Consider the following 22310-nt stretch of genomic DNA (forward strand, 5'->3'; position numbering starts at 1 on the left):
GATTATTAATTATTTCTCCCTAAAGCCAAAATCCATCCAGGCATATCACAGATGTATTTGTTCCAAATAATTATTTTTATGTTTGTTAATGCCAAAATAATTAGTAAAAAGTCAAGAAACTGTCAATGTATTTTCAACAAAATAATCTCTTAATTATAATATGGTTTTCCATCACAAATGAATTGGCTACTAAACATTTTATAAGGCACTTAAAAAATCCCCATTCACTCTTGTTCCAGGCTTTTAATTAGTTCCTGCCACTTTTGTTTTTTTCAGTTAATTTAATTCTCAACATATTGCAGCAATTATCACTGCCTACTCAAGCACATTTGTAAAATTGCTACATGTTATGAATATTCATAGTGAAGCATTAAAGTTAAAGTAAAATCGGCCAGCAAAGGACTTGTACCAGAACAAACATTTACTATTAGACTAGCTTCTCATATGTAAAATGTAATGATCAACTATCACATACATGCACACACAATTTATGTATGCACAGAGATAACTAAAACTTATAAATATAAAAATATAAATATTAGCATAGCCATTCAAACATAGTTTCGGGGAAATGCAATTTATTTAATGACATAGCATTAACTTAAGTAAATATTGTTAATTATCCTCTTATGTAGCTGCTTTTTCTATTGATAATAGAATGGAAATCAGAATAATTTGAGGACGTACTCAGATGAATTAAAAATATTTAAGGAAAATCTGAAATGTGAGCAGATATTTTGAAGATTATAATATATCATAAGATTATTGAGAAAAAAGTTAAATCTATTTTTCTAAAGATACATTCTCCAATAGAAGAATTGTCACATCTGATAAATAAAATCATATATATGTTTATTTTAGAAAGATTGATTTTGAGAAGATATAGAAATAATTGGAAGAATGAAGTGTGTACACCTCAATTTTTTTAAAGACTTTATTTATTTATTTTTAGAGAGGGGAAGGGAGGGAGAAAGAGAGAGAGAGGAATATAAATGTGTGGCTGCCACTCACACACCCTCAACTGGGGGCCTGGCCTGCAACCCAGGCATGTGCCCTGACTGGTAATCGAACCAGTGACCCTTTGGTTTGCAGTCCTTGTTCAATCCACTGGGGTACACCAGCCAGGGCCAAAAAAAAGGGTGTGTATAAAAAAAATCCCTGGAAAATATGTAGAAAATTGTTTTAGCCTTAACAAAATAGAAAATACTTGGTGTGGAGATTTAGGAAGGAAGTTTGAAGGCAAAATATGGAGAATCATATATATGTTAAGGTTGCTTTACTTGTTGATGAGTAAGCATTTAAAAGTAGGCATAATTTAACAACATTAAATATAGAAATAAAATTTTAGGTCTTTCAGATGATATAATTTTATCTGTGGAAAATATGGGAATTGGAAAAATAAAGAAAAGCTTATAAATATGGCAATAATATTAAAGAAGCAAAATCATAAATGGCAATTGCTATGAAATTGTCAAGTAGAAAATGGCATTATAGTTTGAAATGGATAACTGTGAGTTGATAATACAGTCAGCAAAATTATTTTAAGTACATAGGAAATTGGGACTTAAAAATAGATTTGGAGAGGGAGGAGCATTATTACTTCATTAGTCTTGTTGAAATTTTTGTAGATCAAGATAGAAATGTCTGAAACGTGGTTAGAAATAGAGGTTTCCTGCCAAGAGGTAAATAACCAAAGAGTAGAAGTATGGTTGTAGGAATGATAGCCATTACATGTAATGTACAAAGTGTTAGTATGGTTAGATTGGAAGTTATGAGAGAAAAAAACTTAGGGTGGAATTCTTGGGTTTATTGATATTTAGATAAAATTTGGAAAGAAACAAAGGACAATAGACACTTTGTAGTACATAGGAACAATGGAATATTATTCAGAGCTATAAAGAAAGAAGCTTTTCAAGCCATGAAAAGATATGGAGGAATCTTCAATGCATATTACTAATGAGAGATACCACTCTGAAAAGGCTACATACTGTATGATTCCAACTATATGACATTCTGGAAAAAACTGAGGAGGCAACAAAAAATTCAGTGGTTGCAAGGTGTTGGGGCAATGAATAAATAGATGGAAAACAGAAGTTAAGGGTAGTGAAAATAATCTGTATTTTGTTATAATAATGAATACATTTTACTATACATTTGTTGAAACCCATGGAATGTATGAAACCAAGGGTGAACTGTAAAGTAAACTGTAACCTTTGATTAAAAAGCATCAATTAATGTTCTTGGTAAAAAGTGTTCTATTCTGGGGAATGAGCTTGATAATGGATGAGACTATGCACATGTTAGGGCAGAGTGTGCATATGAACTTTCTGTAGCCCAGTCTCAATTTAATTATCAAATTAATAGTGCTCTAAAAATAAAGTCTAATTTTTTAAACTTACATTAAATTTTTATGAGTAATTACTTTTAAGTAGGGAAATGGAAATGGGAGTGTCCAACGTACACATTTCAAATGTGGAGAATTGAAATAAGAGCAATGATTCAGTGCGTTCTTTCTTTTAAATTATCCATTACTTGTGCAACACAAGAGACACAAATACAAAAATGATTAAGTGTAAAGTGATAAACAACTGACCTGAGCAGAGAAGCTAAGCCTACAGTTGTAAACAAAGACAGTCTGGGCACAAATTCCAGTTTCAACCATCTTAGCTTTGTTTCAGTGGGCAAATGGTTAATCTCTGTAAATCTCTGTTTTCTCAAATGTAGAATGAACATAATAATCACATTTATCTCATACAGGTGACCTGAACTTTAAATGAGTAAATCATGGGAAAAAGGTAACATAAAATATATATTAAAAATGTTAGTTCTTGTTATTTACAATGTAAGGTAAATGTTTGTATAAAGTATGAAAGATGTCGGCATTATTGTAATGTATAAAGCATACTTCTGAATATTTAAGCCTGTTGTCATTTACTAAATTTTTTTTGTTATTCTATTACAGTCATCCAAGCCCACCCCCCACTCCTTCAGTCATTCCCCACACTCTTGTCCATGTCTGTGAGTTATTCATACATGTTCTTTGACTAGTGCTTAACCATGCTTTCCACCATTGTCCCCCTCTCCTGACTCCTCTGTTTGCTGTTAGTCTGTCCATATTTCCATGCCTCTGGTTGTATTTTGCTCATTATTTTGTTTTCATTAGGCTCCTCTTATAGGTGAGATTATATGATATTTGTCTTTCACCAGCTGGCTTATTTTCACTTAGCATAATCCTATCCAGTTCTATCTATGCTGTTGTGAAGGGTAGGAGTTGTTTCTTTCTGCTGCATAGTGTACAATTGTGTAAATGTATCATAGTTTTTTTTATCCCCTCATTTACTGATGGGCACTTAGGCTGTTTCCAGCACTTGTCAATTATAAATAGCACTGCTATGAACATAGAGGAAAGTTCTCTTGAATTGGTGTTTTGGGATTTTCACATGATCAAATCAATAGATGATGAAAAAGCATCTGTTAAAATTCAGCATTCATTTATGATAAAATCACTCAGCAAAGTATAAATAGAGAGAGCATCCCTCAACATAATAAAGGCCATATATGACAAACTTACAGCCAACATTATACTCAATGGGTAAATAGTAAAAGCTTTCTCCTTAAGATTAGGAACAAGACAAGGATGTCTGCTTTCACCACTCTAATTCAACATAGTACTAGAAGTTCTAGCCACAGCAACCAGACAAGAGAGAGAAATAAAAGGCATCCAAATTGGAAAGGAGGAAGTAAAAGTGTCATTATTTGCAGACGACATGATATTGTACATGGAAAACCGTATTGTCTCCACCAAAAAACTACTCAACCTAATAAGTAAATTTGGCAAAATAGCAGTATACAAAGTCAATATTCAGAAATCAAAGGCACTTTTGTACACCAGCAATAGAATATCAGAAACAGAAACTAGGAGGAAAAATCCCATTTACTATAGCAACAAGAAAAATAAAGTACCTAGGGATAAACTTAACCAATGAGGTAAAAGACCTGTACTTGGAAAACTATAGAACACTGAAGAAAGAAATTAAAGAAGATACAGATAAATAGAAGCATATACTGTGTTCAAGGACTAGAACAATTAACATCATTAAACTGTCTATACTACCCAAAGCAATCTATAGATTCAACACAATTCCTATTAAAATACCAATGACATATTTCACAGATATAGAACAAATACTTCAAAAATTTATATAGAACCAGAAAAGACCCCAAATAGCCTCAGCAATCTTGAGAAATAAGAACAAAGTTGGAGGGATCACAATACCTGATATCAAACTATACTACAAATATACTACAAGGCCACTATAACCAAAAGTCTGGTACTGGCATAAAAGAAGACATATAAATCAGTGGAAAAAAATAGAGAGCCCAGAAATAAACCTGTGTCTCTATGGTCAATGAATATTTGACAAAGGAAGCATCAGCATACAATGGAGTAAAAATAACCTCTTCAATAAATGGTGTTGGGAGATGCAAAAAATTAACAAAATTAATTGGTATATGCAAAAAAAAATGAAACTAGACTGCCAACTCACACCATATACAAGAATAAACTCAAGATGGATAAAAGACAAATATAATTCAGGACACCATGAAAGTTCTAGAGGAAAACATAGGCAGTAAACCTGTCATCATTTAAAAAAACAGATCTAAAATTTGCCCTTTATTACTGAAGTATGCATTTGCTTTCATGGTTCTTTTACTGTAGTAAGTATTTGTAACTACAGCAATAGAGACACCCAGTTTTACATACCTGAAGAGTAAGGAGAAGAATTTAATTTGAGTATGTTGATGCCAGAGACATGCTGTAAGCAATACACAAACACATGCTCTCCCCATACGCACACTCCCACTCTATCCATGTGTACATGTGCTGACATTCTTCTGCCTCTTTGGTCTTGACTTTTTCTTACTTGTCTCCCTCTCTATATCTCAACTGAAATGTCAGCTACCTTGCTAATAAAATTTTCCCCCAAATCACAACATTCTACTTACCTATTTGTAATACTCATCATACATTGCACATTTTATACATTTTCCTTATTTTTAATTATTTAACTCTTCCACTTAAACATCTTTTTATAAAAGAAGAGAGGAAGACCAACTTGCCAGTACTTATACATGAATCTGACATAGAGGGGACATTTGCTATATTTGTTCCATGAATAAATGCAAGTACATGAGGGGAGGTGAAATTATTCTTTTAGTGGATCGCCCTTTGTCCTCGCTTATTCTAACATTCCTTTCTATGTCCCCTTGTCATGAAACTATGTAGACCCTCCTATGAAAAGGGCAAGGTAATTTTTCCACGTCACTACTTGCTATGCAGCTCATGACTGGCCTGGGCCATTAAAATAAGACATGTCTGACAGAATGCCCGTTCTCAGCCTCATTCTTAAGAGACCTTGCAATTTTTCACTTTCAAGTGAGTGGTGTCTGCCATCACCTTAAATCTTCTTTAAGGACATATATTTTGGAATCAGGGTAGACTTGAGGATTTGAGTTTGAGCAAATGGAAATGTGGGGTTACCAATAACTGAGCCGAGAAAGACTGTCAGAGAAGCATGTTTTTGGGAGGAATCCTGGGGCTCCAATTTGGAGATGTTCTATTTGATATGCCTATCACATACCCAAGGGAAATGGAGAGAAGGCAGGAAGATATATGTGAGTTTGAAGTATGTGAGAAAGGTCTTATCACTATGCCTTTCCAACTGCACCTCCCAACAGTTTTCCTCTTCTTTAATAATCTCTAGAATGAGGCTCAGCATTTGAGAGCCCATGTGCCATAATAGTGAGTGATCATTACAACTGTCATGCAGTTTGGTTTGTATGACATTGCTACTAAGAAATGGAACAAAACTTTAGCTTAGGTCTTTTCATTTCAGTTTTTCTTTCTCTAAATTCTTGGAATTTGTGTGATACAGATTGCTTTTGGTGGTTGTCACTATTGTTTTGTTATTGCTTGTGTTGTTCTTACTTTTCCCCTTGCTACTGTTTACAAGTCTTTGTGATAGCCACCTGGGAGGCTTCTATAATCATGAGAATGCAAAGTGTGACCTTAACTAGTGCCAAGTAAGCTGTGTCTCTGGCTCTTTGTCCTGATATCTCATTCATTTCTCACAATAATTATCCATGAGCCTAGTGATCTATTCTTGAACCTCAACTGATGAACTTACATGAACTTAAACATTTCTGGCCCCATATTTTGAAGCTAGACTTGGTTTCAAAAGATTCCTCCATGTTTTCTCATTTACAAATAATGCTAGTCAATGACCAGTATCATCTAAAACCAGGACACAATACACTTAGAAGTCTGAGCATTGGGTTTTCTCCCTATATGGAGACCCTCAACACTGGCCCTAGTTAACAGTACATTTCACTTTGGAGACAGAATAATCTGAAAGGAAAAAGGGGAAATCACCCACTTGTCAGGACTGTCGGGAGTTTAAAAGGAGAGGAGGTGCATTGTTGGTGGAAATGTAAGATGGGACAGCTGCTGTGGAAGACTCAGTAAAGGCTCCTCAAAAAACTGAGAATGGAACTTTTATATGATCCAGTAACTTCACCTCTGGGTGGTTATCCAGAAGAACTGAAATCAGAATCTCAAAAAAAAAAGGTCTGAACTTTCATGTTCACTGCAGCATTATTCGCAATAGCCAACACATGAAAATAACCTAAATGTCTGTCGATGAATGGATGGATAAAAGATTGTGCTCCACACTTACTATGGGATATTATTCAACCTAAAAACAAAACCAAATCATACAAAAACACACCCAGAATAATCTCATACCAGGACAGCCTTGCATATGTGGCAACATGGATGAAACTTTAGGACATTATGCTAAGCAAAATAAGGCAATCATAGAATGAAATAGAACATTCTAGTTGCAGGATTCCATTAACATGAGGTATGTGAAATAGGCTAATAGAATCAGGAAGAGGAATGGTTGTTGCCAGAGGCTAGAGGGAGGGAAAGTGGGGGTTTGCTGTCTGTCCAACTGTGTGAAGTCACTGTTATACAGGATGAATAATTTCTAGAACCCTGCTGTGTAGCACGGTCCTTATTGTTAACAATGCTATAGTGTACACTTAATTTGCTAAAAGGGTGAATCTCATGGTAAGTGTTCTTGTCATCATCACAACCATAAAAGAGAGCATGTGTGGACAAGGGCAAGCAAGGTATTTGTGGTTTTTGCTTCTTTTGCTCCTTTGTTTCCTGTGGATTTAGGTTAAGACTGTTTCCACAACTTGAAGAGAGAAAATGGCACCCTTGCTACTTTGATCAAACTGCACCAGCCATGTGCAGAAAAATCTGATTCCAACTGGACAGTATGTTACAATAAAAGTTACTATCTTTAAAAGGGAAATAATAAAATAAATTTATGGAAACAGAGCAAAACATGCTTCCCATTGCAATCTGTAAACATGATAGTATGTTTAAAACACATTTAATTAATTATCATTACATCATTTTAAATACAGAAATATCTAACTCAGCCCTCTACATGCCTCTTCCAATCAGGACAATTTATTTAGCTTTGGATTTGTTATAACTTTATTGGTAAACCTGAGGGTAGAAACAGGTAAGTTAGTGGAAGGTTACTTTAGTTGACAATTTCTTTGTACTCAAAAAGCAGGCCCTTAGGGAACAGATTCGTAACCTGACTGTTGATAGACATTCATTCAGTCAAAACTGAAACTTAGGAGAAAAAGGAAAAATCATCATGGAAGAGCAAACAAATAGCCTTAGGCAAGTCGTGGAGTCTCTAAAGAGTCTGCAGTGCCCCCAAACACCAGAGAGGCCCACAGGTAACTTTGTTTCTGTGTTTACTGACACTTAAAGATCATCAGTTCAACACCTGCTACAAGTAAAAATGGTTATGTTGGTTCCTACTATACAAGTGTTCTTTTATAAACAAACCATTCACTTTTTCTTCTACTTTTGATGGAGTATTCTAGAGAGGGCACTGTTTTCCCTTTTCCAGCAAATCCCAGTCTTGGATGAACTATTTTTAGCATACACAGAACTGTGAAAATATCATTTACAGAAAAATTCATACATAATTTTGAAAATTAGAATGTAAAATTTTGTTAGGCCACCTTGTATTTTTAACTTTTACAAAATGATACAAAATGATAAAAATTTAAGATTTCAGGAATTTCCTACTTAGAAAATTAACTATTTGTTTATAGATATTGCTGTTTTATTTATTTGTAATGTATTCTAATTGTGCTTACGCATTTGAATCACAGCTTTTCTGTGATAAAAAATGTTTACTTCTGGAATAAGTTACTTCTATAAATTATATTATTCTTATAGTTTTGTGCTAGATAATTTTTTCACTTATTTTTGGAATACAATTTATTTCTGTATATTTTCATTTCTGGAAAAAGCATATTTGTATATTTTAATTTAGGAAGAAGAATAAAAAGCTAATTGTGATGTTAGATATTAGATATGCACTTATATATATACTTGTACGAGATATATATACACATATACATACACATATGAATTGTTAGCTAATAGAACAAAGAATAAATTAAGTATTGAATTTTTTAACAACTTTTTAACACCTTTGATACAAGATGAATTAGAGATATTTAACTGATGCAAACTCTGCATAGTTATTATTAAAGAAAATATATTTAATTTAAAATCACTTGTATTGACATTTAGGAGACATATGTATGAGTACTTCATTAATATACATGCACTTAAAAGGCATAGCTGTGATAAATCTATCTAGCTGTGATAAATCTTTACTTACTCACAAGATTCTTTTTTAGTTATTCAAAAAAATATTTTCTCCTGTGATGGAATTGGGGTCCAGAATTTAGGATTGTTTCTGGTCTTCAGGGTTCCCAGAAAAACCACACAGTCCTGGGTAGTTTTAAGATACTGAAAATATATTGGAATTGATTTCTCTCATCAGAGATAAATATCACAACATGTAAAGCTGGCACTTGACTTCTTTTGGTATGGTTATACTAGCTTCTAGACAGGCTGGAGAGAGTTGTTTTTTTCTCTCACATAAGGTGATCATCCATCATCAGCTTTAGCATCTAGCATCTCAGTTTCCATGTCTTAAATTTAATTTTTATTATTTTTTACCTACATAATTCCTTTTCTTCATCTCTCTCTCTATATATATATGTATATGAGATAAATATTTCAGAAGTGTTATGTGTTGAATCACATATTCTATGTAACTGAATAGTTAGTATGTTGAAGTATTTTTTATTAAATGTTTAATGTATTTTTATATTTATGAATGAGAATTATCAAAGAATAGTGAAATGATTTCATTTATGTTTGAAGAAATAGACTATGCATTCAACAAATGGTAGCTATCATTCCTATTTTGTATATGTTCTCAAAAAATTGTGGGCAAATGATGTTAAAAATATAGAACATTACATCTTCGTATGGTGATCACAGTTTAAGATATATCAAACCAGTATATTGTATACCTGAAACCAGCGTAACTAATATACAATTGTATAAAACCATACTTAAGTTAAAAAAAAATAAATAATAACAGCAATTTACAAAAAATACTGAATGCTTTAAAACATTTGCAAGCTCTTAGGTTATTATGAAAATACTTAATTATCCATTTAAGTAAGAATTAAAAGATCATAAATAATATCATAGATAATACAAAATAAGATACAACTACAAGAAAAATAAAAATAACATATAAGACAAGTTCCATTATAGAAATTGAAATTTAATTACAAACAATGAAAAGATGAAAACTGTAGCACAGTCAGTGAGATTCAAGAAGACTGTATAAATCAACATATAAAATATGTAAATAAAAGCTGATTTAAAAAATAGTGAAAGATATGGAAAAGAAAATGAGCACTGTTGCTGAAGAATGATTACAAATATAAGAAAATTTAAATTAAAAGAAATATTAAAAAAACTTTTCTGAAAAACTTAACTAACAATTAATAGGGAACACTTTATAATCTTTTAAAAAGACATTTTAATAATATACCTCTAAAAAAGTATTATTGCAAATCGTCACAGAGGAAGAAAATGCATTATCTTCACAGGTAGATTATTCATGAAGTAAAATGTTAGCTTCATATTTCTCAAGAACAACATTCATGGTGAGGACAAGCTGAGTAAGGCCTATAGAGTGTAATTTATTTTATTTTATTTATAACGTCTTATGAAAGGACTAAATCCAGAACTTCTAAGATAAGTACAGAAAGTCGATGAGACAAATTGTGTTCATCTACCACAAAGCGAAAGGTAGAAAGTTTCCAGTGAGAAACACTGATGGACTTGGCCCAACTTTTAGAGACATGGAAGAGGGTGGCAGATCACAGAAAAAAAACAAAAGGGAAATTTAATCATATATTGAGGAAAAATGTTCCAAATGATCTTCTGGGGGAGATAATTCAACTAAATCAAAGTTCAAGTTCAATATAAGGCTAATTGAAATGCCTAGCGAGACTGACAGAATCAATACAGTAAAATCTCTCTTACTTAGACTCAGTTATGAGGTTTTTAAAATGTCAGAGGACTGTTACTCCATTATTTTTAGTCTAGTTCATATATTAATCAAATGAAAAATGTTCCCAAGAATTACATATCTTGGGAAATATTGCTTCGATGTATGCCTCCAGAAACAACAACAACAATAAGAACAGCAACAAAAACAAATCTATCTATCCGTAACAACTCTAACAAATCAGATAACAAAAAGAATCAATTGATTATGGCATCTACACACACACACACACACACACACACACAAGAAACAAAAGACAATTCAAACTAAAAACCCCAGAAAAAATGTCACTTTCAAAACCCTTGTTATGAGTCCTATGGAATTTACTTAGTGATAATGGATTAGTAATTAAGACCCTCATTTGTTTTTGAGATCATATTTGTAGGCCAAATTTAGCTTATCTAAATTTTTTCTCAGACCTAGTATATTTATGTAGCAAAATTTAGATTGTTCTTAGTGGAGGTCATAATGGTTTGTGGAAAAACAAAGAATTTTATTTTGTCCATGCCAAGTTAACCTAATAAACATCAGTGTAACAATTCAAGTGGGTAGTCAAATATACAGGTTTGGAATTCAGGGGGATCCCAGTTTTATTATAGATCTAGTGTTTCTTTAACTCAGAGGTTTCATTTTTCAGAATGAGATTTTCCTGTATTATCATTTTAGATTTTTGTGTTTTACTTTCTTGGAGGTTTCGTTTAAATTCAGTGTTTCCTGATTTGACAAACTTAAATTGGTTGTGAACCAGCAATTTGGCTTAACATATATGACAGTAGCAACACATAACTAGATCTGCTTTTTTAGTTTTCATTTACTTTTGGAGAAATGCATCTTAGTGTGACTTAAAACTGAGAAAATTTTAAAATGAAAATCCAGAAACATTCATAGAAATTATTACTAAACAGGTCAGTTCCTGAGTTAACACACTTGCTGATATAGACATTAATTAAATCATTTTTAGAAATTTGATTTCTAAATTATTTCCCATTTATTTGCTACAATAGAATTTTTATATTAATAGAATTGTTTCTAAAATGTTTTGCTCAAGACAATTTAAAATAAACATTAGTGATGATCTAAAATAAATTTTAAATGGATGATACTCATTAATATTTACATGCTAAATATTAAATATTTATATAACAATTTAACAAATAACCATAATGAATCCATTGTATAAAAATGACATGCATATGAAAATTACTATATTTCCCAATACAAATATTAGCGAGAAGAGTGGCATCATTTTACATTTTCAACAATGTTTGTTTTAAAACAATTAAATTATGAAAACAATTTTACTTTGATCTGTGATATCACAAGTCATGTAGATTCTAAAACACCCTATATTTTTCTCTTGAGACAATGAGAGTGAATAATATCTTAGTATTATTAGGAAATTAGTTTTGAACTTGGAGGACCTCATAAAACCCTAGACAAGTTTTGAGACTTCTGATTTATAATAATACATCATTCTCTCATTGCTAATTTTTCTTATTTTATCCATTTTTCTTTACTTACCTCTTTTATTATTTTGTTAACTTAGTTCAACTTTCAGTTCTCACACATGCTTGAAGTGATCCTATCACCCTTGAGTCAACAACCTAAATCTGCCCATGGACTTTTCTGGAACTGACTTGACATCAGGAATTCTTTGTATGAGGCTGTCAAGAACTGGAGGATTTCAGAATTTTTCAGGAAAGGATGTTTACTTGTACTCCCTGTATTCATATGTGTTTATATGTGTAAATGCACGAACATGCATGAACAATGAAGTGTTTGTAGGAATTTTTTCAGATCCATCTCCCTCTTTTATTTCATCTCTATCACCACTAATTTCTTTCATTCATGAAAGAATTATGAGTAAGAGAATTTCAACAGCGAGCAAGAAATGCACTATATTGAGGATTGCTTTAGAAGCTGCATGGCCTTGAGGCAATATGGAATGAATCAAGGTATACAAACACAGTCAGTTCTGCTAAAGTGCTCTTATTAAAACCACAAATTTGTTCCTTCATGATTGATATATTAGTGAAAACTCTGAATGTAATGAGAATTTCGTGTTGGATTATGCATGATTTCATTTGTGAGAAATATTAGATGAACAGAGAATACTGCTCCCAGCTGAACCAAACTGTGTGAAAAAGTTAAAATGCATTCAACTCAAACAACTACCAGCTACTTCATTGAGCCACATGTGGTATCTTACAAGTTCTTTTCTATGGTTTCACATTTATAAATGTATGTAATTTTTAATAACCCAAACATGCCTTAGTATCCTGACTCAAAACTGCCAAAAAGTGAAAAAAAAAATGACAAGAAACTAGAAACATAGATTGTTTTAAAAGAGAAAGAAATGCAAAAAAAAATTCTTGCTCTTCAAATATTTTGCTGCGCAATTTACATAAACGTTATTGTTCTGTCTGTGTGCGTATGTGTGTCTGTAGGCTGGTGCTATCATATTTGTTTTCCTTATATAAATAATCTGTGATTTCAAAAATGCGTAATAGATGTCATTCTCATTCTAGACCACTTTTATGTTTGCTATTTACCATTTTAGTGGCTATTGATTAGAAGAAACAGGCCTGCCAGCATTTCCAATAGAGTAACAATAGTTCTGGTCCCTTCCTGCAGCTGATCCACAATTGACTAGTGTCACATGACATTGTGGTCAGAACCAGTGCTCTGTACTTACAATGAGCTACAAAAAGTTATTTTTGCTTAAAAAGAAGTAAACTTTGTACTTTTCCAAAGTTTTTACTTATATTTACAATTGGTTTCATGAATATATGAGGTCTTTCCATAAAGTATCCAGCCATTTAATAGGAAAAATAGAGACATTTATTGAAGCAGATACAAGATACAAGAAATATTCTACATAGGGCAATGATGCCTCAGTCCCATTCAAAGTAGGCACCTTGGGACCTCACACAGTTCTCCCAGCATCTCTTCCACCATTCAAAACACTCTGCAAAATCCTTCATTGGAATTACCATCAGCTGTCCCATCATATTTTCCTGACTTTCATCAACAGTCTTTGAAATGTTTGTGCCACACTTTTTTTGTGTGTGTGCTGAACTCATTGCATCATCCCCCAAAACCTTCTGAATCATTTGAATAGTTTCTGCAGAGGAATGTTCAAGCTTAATGTAAAATTTGATGCAGATTCATTGCTACTTGTTCAGTCATTTTGAATGAGATGGCCACAGAGTATACATGCTCACTTAGGAGCATCAACTGCCCCCACTGACCAGTACAGTGAAGTTGCTGTTGTTCATGCATGTGCATTCTAGTGCAATATTCTTGGCTGCCAGGTTATAAGGATGTTGTGCAAGTAATTCTCCTTATATTAACCATGGTTAGACTTTTTCTGGACAGAACTCATATTCATATATCTATCTCTACATAGACATATATAGATTGATATGAAATGAGCAAGCTATCAGTCAAAAGAGATAAGGAGAGGGAACATTCTTGACTTATTTTCTTTGTTATTGCATTTGCCCATTGCTCTCTCAGTTTGAAAATACTAGCCCTGGCTGGCGTAGCTCAGTGGATTGAGCACGGGCTGCAAACCAAAGTGTCGCAGGTTCAATTCCCAGTCAGGGTACATGCCTGGGTTGCAGGCCATGACCCCCAGCAACCACACATTGATGTTTCTCTCTCTCTCTGTCTCTTTCCCTTCCCTCTCTAAAAATAAAAATAAATAAAATCTTAAAAAAAAGATCTACTAAAAAAAAAAAAGAAAATACTTCAGGCATATTGGATTGCCTACCACAATAATAATTATCTCTTACTGATTTATGCTGATATTTATCATCTTATTCTACAAATGAAAATTGCCTGTGACCACTGTCAAATATAAAGGGAAAAGTCAATGTCAGTAAGTTAGGAAATCATGAGTTATCAACATTGTAACCATTTAGCATAGGGTTCTGCCCCTTCTTTCCTTGATATATGACCCACAGATTTGTGTTGAAGGGAATAGGTTTTTATTAACAGGGTTCCAAATCTGGTGGGGGAGGGGGAAGGTGAGAGCACTCCTGCTCTGAGCTCTTCTCTCCCAAGAGACCCAAGACTTCTATTGCTCTCCAAAAGACTACAGGCCAAAACCATGCCCAGAAGTTCCCCATTTCCTTATCTGTCCTTTTTGGATCTAAAGTTGGCCACCCAAACAGTTCTCCATCCTTTCTGGAATGTGTACTCATGGGTTTTGGAGTCACCATCTTCTCGCAGCAGCTCTCTCTTTCAGAATCTGGGTGGGCTGCTATCAGTCTGCATGTAGCAGCCCAGGACCCACTACGCTGCATCACAGTGTCCTAGAGACTGGAACCAGGTGAGGCACACATCCCAGCATTGGACCGTGCCTCCAGAATTGGGCTTCCAACTCTGTGGTGCCTGAGCCCCTGGTGGGCCAGGCATCTTGTTTGGTCCCAGGAGCAGTCCCATCCATGCAGGGAGCAAGGGCCAGAGACCCAGAGCATCCAAGTATATCTCTGGCCAAAAGCCCCAAGTCCAGTGCCCTAAGCCAATAGCCAAGAAGCTAAAGCCAACAGCCAAGAGGCAAGAGAGAGCCCAAAGTCTGCACACAGTGCCAAAGGAAGAGCACCAAACCCCTAGAGTTCAAGGAGACAGCTTCTCCCCACCCCCTGTTTTAAAAGTCCTCTGTCCTGGGAATCCTAAAGGCACTGGAAGCCAGTAGGAGTATCCAGCTTTCCAATCATTGAGGGCTATTGCTGGCCATATTTGCCATTGGCCCTCCTCCTTCAAGGCCTCCTCCCAGAGCTTCTCTCTGCTGGGAAAGCTGGGCAGCCTAGATTTCAGGCTTTTGCCTGCTGGCTTGTTTACATTGACAGCTGCCTTTGTTATGCAATGTGCCTTAAGTACTGTGTCTTTCCCTCCATCAGCTCCTCCCTGCCTTGGATAAGGCCTTGAACTTTTTTTTCATCTGAAGCCTGGGCAACTATCCCCCACCCACCACAACCACCATTCCTGGCAAGAGGGGGAACAACATTTTCTGCTGGATTTGGGGGCTTCTGCTGGATCTTGAGTGTCCCCCTGTTTCTAAGGATCTCTGTTCCAGCCTATCCCATTACAAAATGACTGATTCTTAATACGCTTCTGTTATTTTAGCATTATAGTAGTACCCTAAAAAGAAAGGTCAGCATTCGTGAATATAGTGCTAAAGAATCTAGCTTGTCTCATTCCTTATGTACCTCATTTTACTTTTTTTCTTTTTATTTTTTTTAATTTTGTATTTCTTTTTAAAATTTTAAAATATTTTATTTGTTTTTAGAGAAAGGGGAAAGGTGAGAGAAAGAGAGGGAGAGAAACATGGATGTGCGAGAGATATATCGATTGTTTGCCTCTCATACACCCCCAAAAGGGGACCTGGCCAGCAACCCAAACTTGTAATCTGACTGGGAATTGAACCAGTGACCTTTTGGTTCTCAGGCCAGCACTGAATCCACTGAGGTACACCAATCAGAGCTTATTTCTTTTTAAATTTATTGGGGTGACATTGCTTAATAAAATTATATAGGTTTCAAGTATATAATTCTAGGATACATCGTCTGTGTATTACATTGTGTGCCCACCTTCCAAGTCAAATCTTCCTCCATCACCATATATTTGACCATCTTTACACTTTACTACCCCTACTTTCCTTCCCCCTGGTAACTTCCTTTCTGTCTTTGGAGCACGATTCTCCTAATTTTCTCAGCTCATTGTTGGGTACACAATAATTAAAAATATGTATTTGTTGAATGAAGTACTGGAAACTCTGATTGCTATTCCTGCCCCTGACACACATTTCTAATTATTATTATATTTTTTAAATAATTGTAACTCCTGGTTTGCACATTCTGTTCTCTGGGTAACCAGCTTGCTCTTTCCAGTATGGCACACCAGAGTGAGTAATGGTAACTGCATTTAGCAAACATCGTTACCTCCTAACATAAGTACTTCCTGATAACCAAGGTCTTTTGTTGTAACCTTATTAATTTTGATAACATTAAACAATAAAATGCATGAAAAATTTTAAACCTAGTTGTATTTGAACCTGCTCCTCTGTCCTTTTCAAAAGAAGTAATAAACTTTCCCAGCAGTCATTTCAGTAGTTACAGATCATAAGTTAAATGACTGTAACTTAACAATAACTAATGTCTACAGTCACAATAGATAACACAAGGAATAATATCAACCTGAACCTTTGAGTAAGTTAGAAAATGGAATTCAGAAATTGTGGAGACTACTACAAATATAAAACTTCCATTTTGGGCTAAATCTTGCAGTTAACCCTTGTCTCAGAACATGATTTATTCTAGTCATTTTTTCCTATTCATTTCATTTTTTAGTCACCTGATTAAACTGAATTTGGGCCTTAGTTCTTTTTCAATTTTAGTTTGGGCCACTATAGGGAAAAAAGTATTTAATGATAGCACAAGATCAAATTAAAATGGCTTAAAATCCCAGGCAAAAGAATATGGTAATTGTGTAACTTCACGTTTCCAGTTTATAATAATGATACATGAGGGACAGATTTATTTGCAAAACCCTTAGATAACTGAAGATTGTTCATTGCAGGGATTAGAAACTCTCTCACATACAAGGAGTGACACCATAATGTCTTACTTGTTAAGGGGAAAAAAAAAAGACAAAAGCTCAAATATCACTTTGGAACAAAAGTGTAACTGTAGTGTTATCTAATGGGTTAGATTTTATCTTCAGTTTTCAGTAATGCAGAGATTTTAATAACACAAGTGTTACAGAGCAAAGAGGGGGAGCCTAAGAGCGATATACTATTACCCAAACGGAACCCCCCAGGTTTGTTACATCTGCCGCCTCATAGGAAAGACGTCTCTCAATGACAGAGATGCATGAAAAGGAAAAGAAATGTTTATTTAATGCTGTACAGACTTAAAGTAGTGACCTAATGTCTTCATCAAAATCCCAACGTCTCTTAAAATACCCAAAAACACACACAGTCCTTCCTTCCCCCCTTTGCCCAGTCTGGGGTCCCGTATCTCAGGAAAACAAATAGAAGTCTGTGGCTCAGGCAGCCCCCAGTTCTTCCCAGTAATCAGTCTCAGCTGGTAGGCCTCCCACGGTTCCCGGCACCATCATCTGTGTCGCCAGATCTCTGGTAAAGCCAGTGGCAGTTCCCCTTTCTAAAGCTGCAGGGGTCCCCACTCTGGCAAAGTCGTGTGGATCTCCCTGTGCAATGGCTGTGGTCCTCTCTCTGCACAGCCACAGCCCTGTCGTTCTCCTTCCAAAGGCTGCGGGAGTCTCCACTCTGCTAAATACAGAGTGATTCTCCCCTGAGTGGCTGCCGAGTCCCGCCAAGCTCTCAAGCAGGCGCTGTAACCAGGGGACCTGCCCCACAGGTAGTCTTGGTGGGGAAGTTACTTCCATTCCCCTGGCTCAGGGCATGGCCACAGCTATTTAACATATCTATGCAGCAAGTTAAAGGTTATAAATATGTTAAATGACCATGCCAGAGGTTAGCTGGAAAACTGTTGCTATGCAAAACAGCTCTCAATGGCCCTGCTCCATTTCTCCCTTCCCCCAGCCTACACCTGTGGCTGGGATGGATGACATCCTAATATTTCTTGAACACCTCTGAGTCTGGACCCCATTCCAAATCCCTATTTGCCCTGCCCCCGCTTGGTTGCACCCTGTTACACAATGACAATCATGCTATACAAAGTAAATAACTTCAATCTCACTGCATGAGAATAATCAGCCTAATTATTTTGGAACCATATTCAGGAATGAAACAGATGCTCTAAAGATACGTTGATGTTCCCAGTCAATTCATTTTCCTCCTATTAAGAAAAGGCATATTGAAAGTTTGACTCAGCAAGTCAACACTGGCAAAACCTGGTCAGTATATTTCATTCTGATTGTTTAACCTTTGCTATAGACACATTTCTCTGTCATATTGCCACTTTGGCATGTCACTTTCTTCATCATTCACTTAGGCAAAACTGTGCTTGTTAAGCAATCATCAGGGTAAAATCAATATTAAACATTTTGCTCCCTGTGCTATAAAATGGAGAGTGGTGCCGAGCTAATCAGCACAAAACCTGGAGATGTTTTGCCCTTACTCTAAAGGTTTTTCAGGGCAAAGCAAGTTGCTGAAAGATGTGGCACCAGATTTTTTCTCTCCTTATCTTCATTTATGACTCTTGAGGCTTTGCAGTCTGTCATCCACTCACATATACTGCGCATTCTCAGGCGCTTCACAGTACAGTAAGTGGGTTGAGACTTACAGTTTTTATTTGCTCCTCACCCTTAAAAGCAAGTTTAATGGGATGAACAAATACAGGCAAATAAGTTATATTGCTAGGTTCATATGTATAGAATAGGAATTAAATAAAAGCAAAAGCACAGAAAATATAAACTAGGAATGATAACTAGTTTTTAGACCTGAAGCAGCTGAAATAAATATATGTATAGGTAGGCTTTTGTATGAAATAAAAAAGGATTATTGCCACAGAAAAATACAAAATATTTGTTTCAAACATGTAACCATAGAGTAGACCTGAACACAAAGAAGAATATAAATTTAGGTAGAATAGACAATTCATTTCCATTTAATCTAGCAAAAAAAAATAGAAACAAAACTAAATTGCCAATCTCATAAAATTTTAAAAAATAAGTTAAATTATACATATAAGATATATTGAAATCAGATATCTCAGATTCAAGAACTATAGCAAATATTGCTATATTCTTTGGTTTCCAATATCCACCTGTAAAGTGAAAGTAAAGTTCATTAACTGATAGAAAAACATGGTGTGAATGGAAACAGAAGCAAAGCCAGTACTTAAAGTTTCTTAAAGATGTGGCACTCAGTTTTTCTTTAGACATCTTGATGGGATTAAAACTTTTGATGATATTCCCTCCTATCTTCTCTAATTTGCAGGGTTTTTTTTTTTTTTACCTCTGCTGCTTCACTGATTATAAAACTCAATTCAATCTTATTATTATATTTATTTTAAATTTAAGTGACAAAACACACATATGTAAAATATGTGCTTATACATATATAGTATATAAATATACATATAGCTTCTGAGAGTAGAATTATATAGAAACTTAAGAAGAATTATATTTAAAATTTACGGTCACAAAGCTTACAGATTTGATATTTCATGTGAAATCCACTGCCAACTAGTTATATAATCTTGGAAAAATTGGTCAAATTCTATAAAAATCCATTACTTCATCTGTAAAATACTAATTTTCAGAATACCTTTCTCCTAAGATTGTTTTGAGAATTTAATGTATTGATTTCAATAAATAAAACCAGAACAGTGTCCGGCACATAGTAAGCCCTCATTTTAGTCTGTTTGGATTTCTATAACAAAAACATAAACTAGGCAACTTATAAACAACAGAAATTTGTTTTTCCAGTCCTAAAAGCTGGGAAGTTTAAGATCAATGTGTGGGCAGATTTGGTAATCTGGTGAGGGCCTGCTTCCTAGACATATGTCTTTATTCTGTAACCTTAGATGGTAGAGGGGTCAAGTGACCTATATACCTCTGGGATCTCTTTTATAAGGTTGCTGGTCTCGTTCTCGGAGGATTCATTCTTATGAACTGATGATACACAAAGGACCTACTACCTAATAGCATCACTCTGGTAATTAGGACTCAACACACATTTTTAAGAGGTGGGAGTGGGGACACAAATATGCAGTCTGCTGAAGTCTAACAATTTTTTATATTATTACCATCTAAAAATGTGGTCATTACTTCTGTATATTATAATACATTATGTTACCATTCACTATGGTATAATATCAACTACATGTAATATACCACCATGTATGAACAGGAATCTCCCATTGTAATAGCATGATGTATAGTAGAAATGTAAGAGTTGGGCAATGGTTGAGCGATGGTTGTTGGGTTGTAGGGGTGCAGAATAAATCTTTAGGTGTCTAAAAATGTACAATTTTTTTTTAATTTTTCACTTGATACAATGTGTCTTGACTACTCTTGCTGTATCTGCATGTTTGATGCTTTTCCTAGTGCCAACTCATTCATGGCTCTCAGCCATAAACTCTTCTTCAACCATGCTGCCACCACAATCACCCAGCTCCCTCCTATCCACTCTACTCCATTGTGGGAATCATTTCTGTCCTTTCTAGTAACCCTAAAGAAAGACTCACAGAATAGATGACTATACGACATGTTTACTTAGAACTTTCTCTTTGTTTAGGCTGTTAAAATAAGATAACCATAGACTGGGCTGCTTATAATGAGACATTTATTTTTCATAGAACTGGAGGCTGGAAGTCTGAAGTTAAGATGCCAGTAATGTCAGTTTCTGATGAAAGCCCTCTTCTGGGATCCTGAGAACAGACCTCTCACTGTATTGTTCACATTGCAGAAAGAGCTATCTCTGCAAACTCTTCTTACAAGGGCTCTGCCTTCATGACCCAATTACCTTCCAAAGACCTCACTTCCAAATTAAATCATTTTAGGATTAGGGTTTAAACACGTAACTCAGGGTGAGCGGGGCATAAGCATTCAGTTCATTTCAAACCCCAAAGCACTTATCAGAACAATGGGGCATTATAATCCATACATAGTGATACCTACTCCTCCCTGTAACTGTATGAATATATCCATTTTACATTTTCCCAAATACAAACAATTCTCCAGTGAATAGCCAAGTACACATCTCATTGTAGAGAGGAGCCAATATTTCCACTGAATATGTTTCTAGGAGTAATTTAGATAAAAAGCAAATATTCAAACTTTCAATTTTACTGAGCACTAAAAAGTTGTTTTCTGGAGTAGTTGTAACATTTTCATCCCCACCTTTAATGAAAATTATGCCCAGCTTTAACAATCTCAGAGTAGTTTCTCAGTACATTCCAGTTAAATATTAGGTAGAAATAATTTTGTGAATAAAGAAGAGGTAACATAAGGATGGTGAAGTAAATTAATGCAAAATTTTTAATGTCAGAATTATAAATATTGATGCTAGGTTTTTGATTTATACAATAGAATTATATGATATATTATTTTGTAAAGTGGGCTATAAAATAAAAATGTAAAACAAACAGGTCCAAGAGTTTATTAACAAATTCACAGTAACAACAGTCCAAAGAGAAAATTAGAATACCCTGGACAAAACTATTCTGTGCAAATGAACATGTGCTGAATAAGAATGTTTGCGCAAACCTGTTGCTGGTGATGGTAAATGTGATTTTGATATCGACTAATATGTATCAATATCTACCACACGGCACCGCCTTACATTGGTTTTAAATGGTGTTTAATTTGGAATATCTTATTTCTTCAGATAAGAAAACTGAGGCTCAGTTAGGTAACAGTACAAAGAAAAGAAAAGAAAAGAAAAGAAAGAAAAGAATTTTTTTCTACAACAGTGTCCATATGGTAAAATAAATGCTGTTGCCATTGACAGAGATGAGGATTCGAAGAAGAGGTTCAAGATTAGATATGGAATTTAGTTTCTGAAAGGACATGGTTTCTCAGTTTTCAGAAATATCTATTCAATTTCACGTTGAATGAATTCCCCTAAAGGATTTAGATATGTCCATTCAGCTTGGAGCATTCTTATTGGAGAAGTGCAATCATATTTATTTTGAGAAAGATTATACTCTCAGTTCACTGTTTCTTATCAAAATGTTAGCAATCTAGAAAGATGAGTGAGAAAAAAATGAAGAGTAGATGAATAAACATCAAGCTATTTAATATTTAAATGATTAGAATTATGCTTTCAAA

Source organism: Phyllostomus hastatus, unplaced genomic scaffold (genome assembly GCF_019186645.2).
Source record: "Phyllostomus hastatus isolate PE091 unplaced genomic scaffold, TTU_PhHast_1.1 phas_contig_86, whole genome shotgun sequence".
Classification (NCBI taxonomy): Eukaryota; Metazoa; Chordata; class Mammalia; order Chiroptera; family Phyllostomidae; genus Phyllostomus; species Phyllostomus hastatus.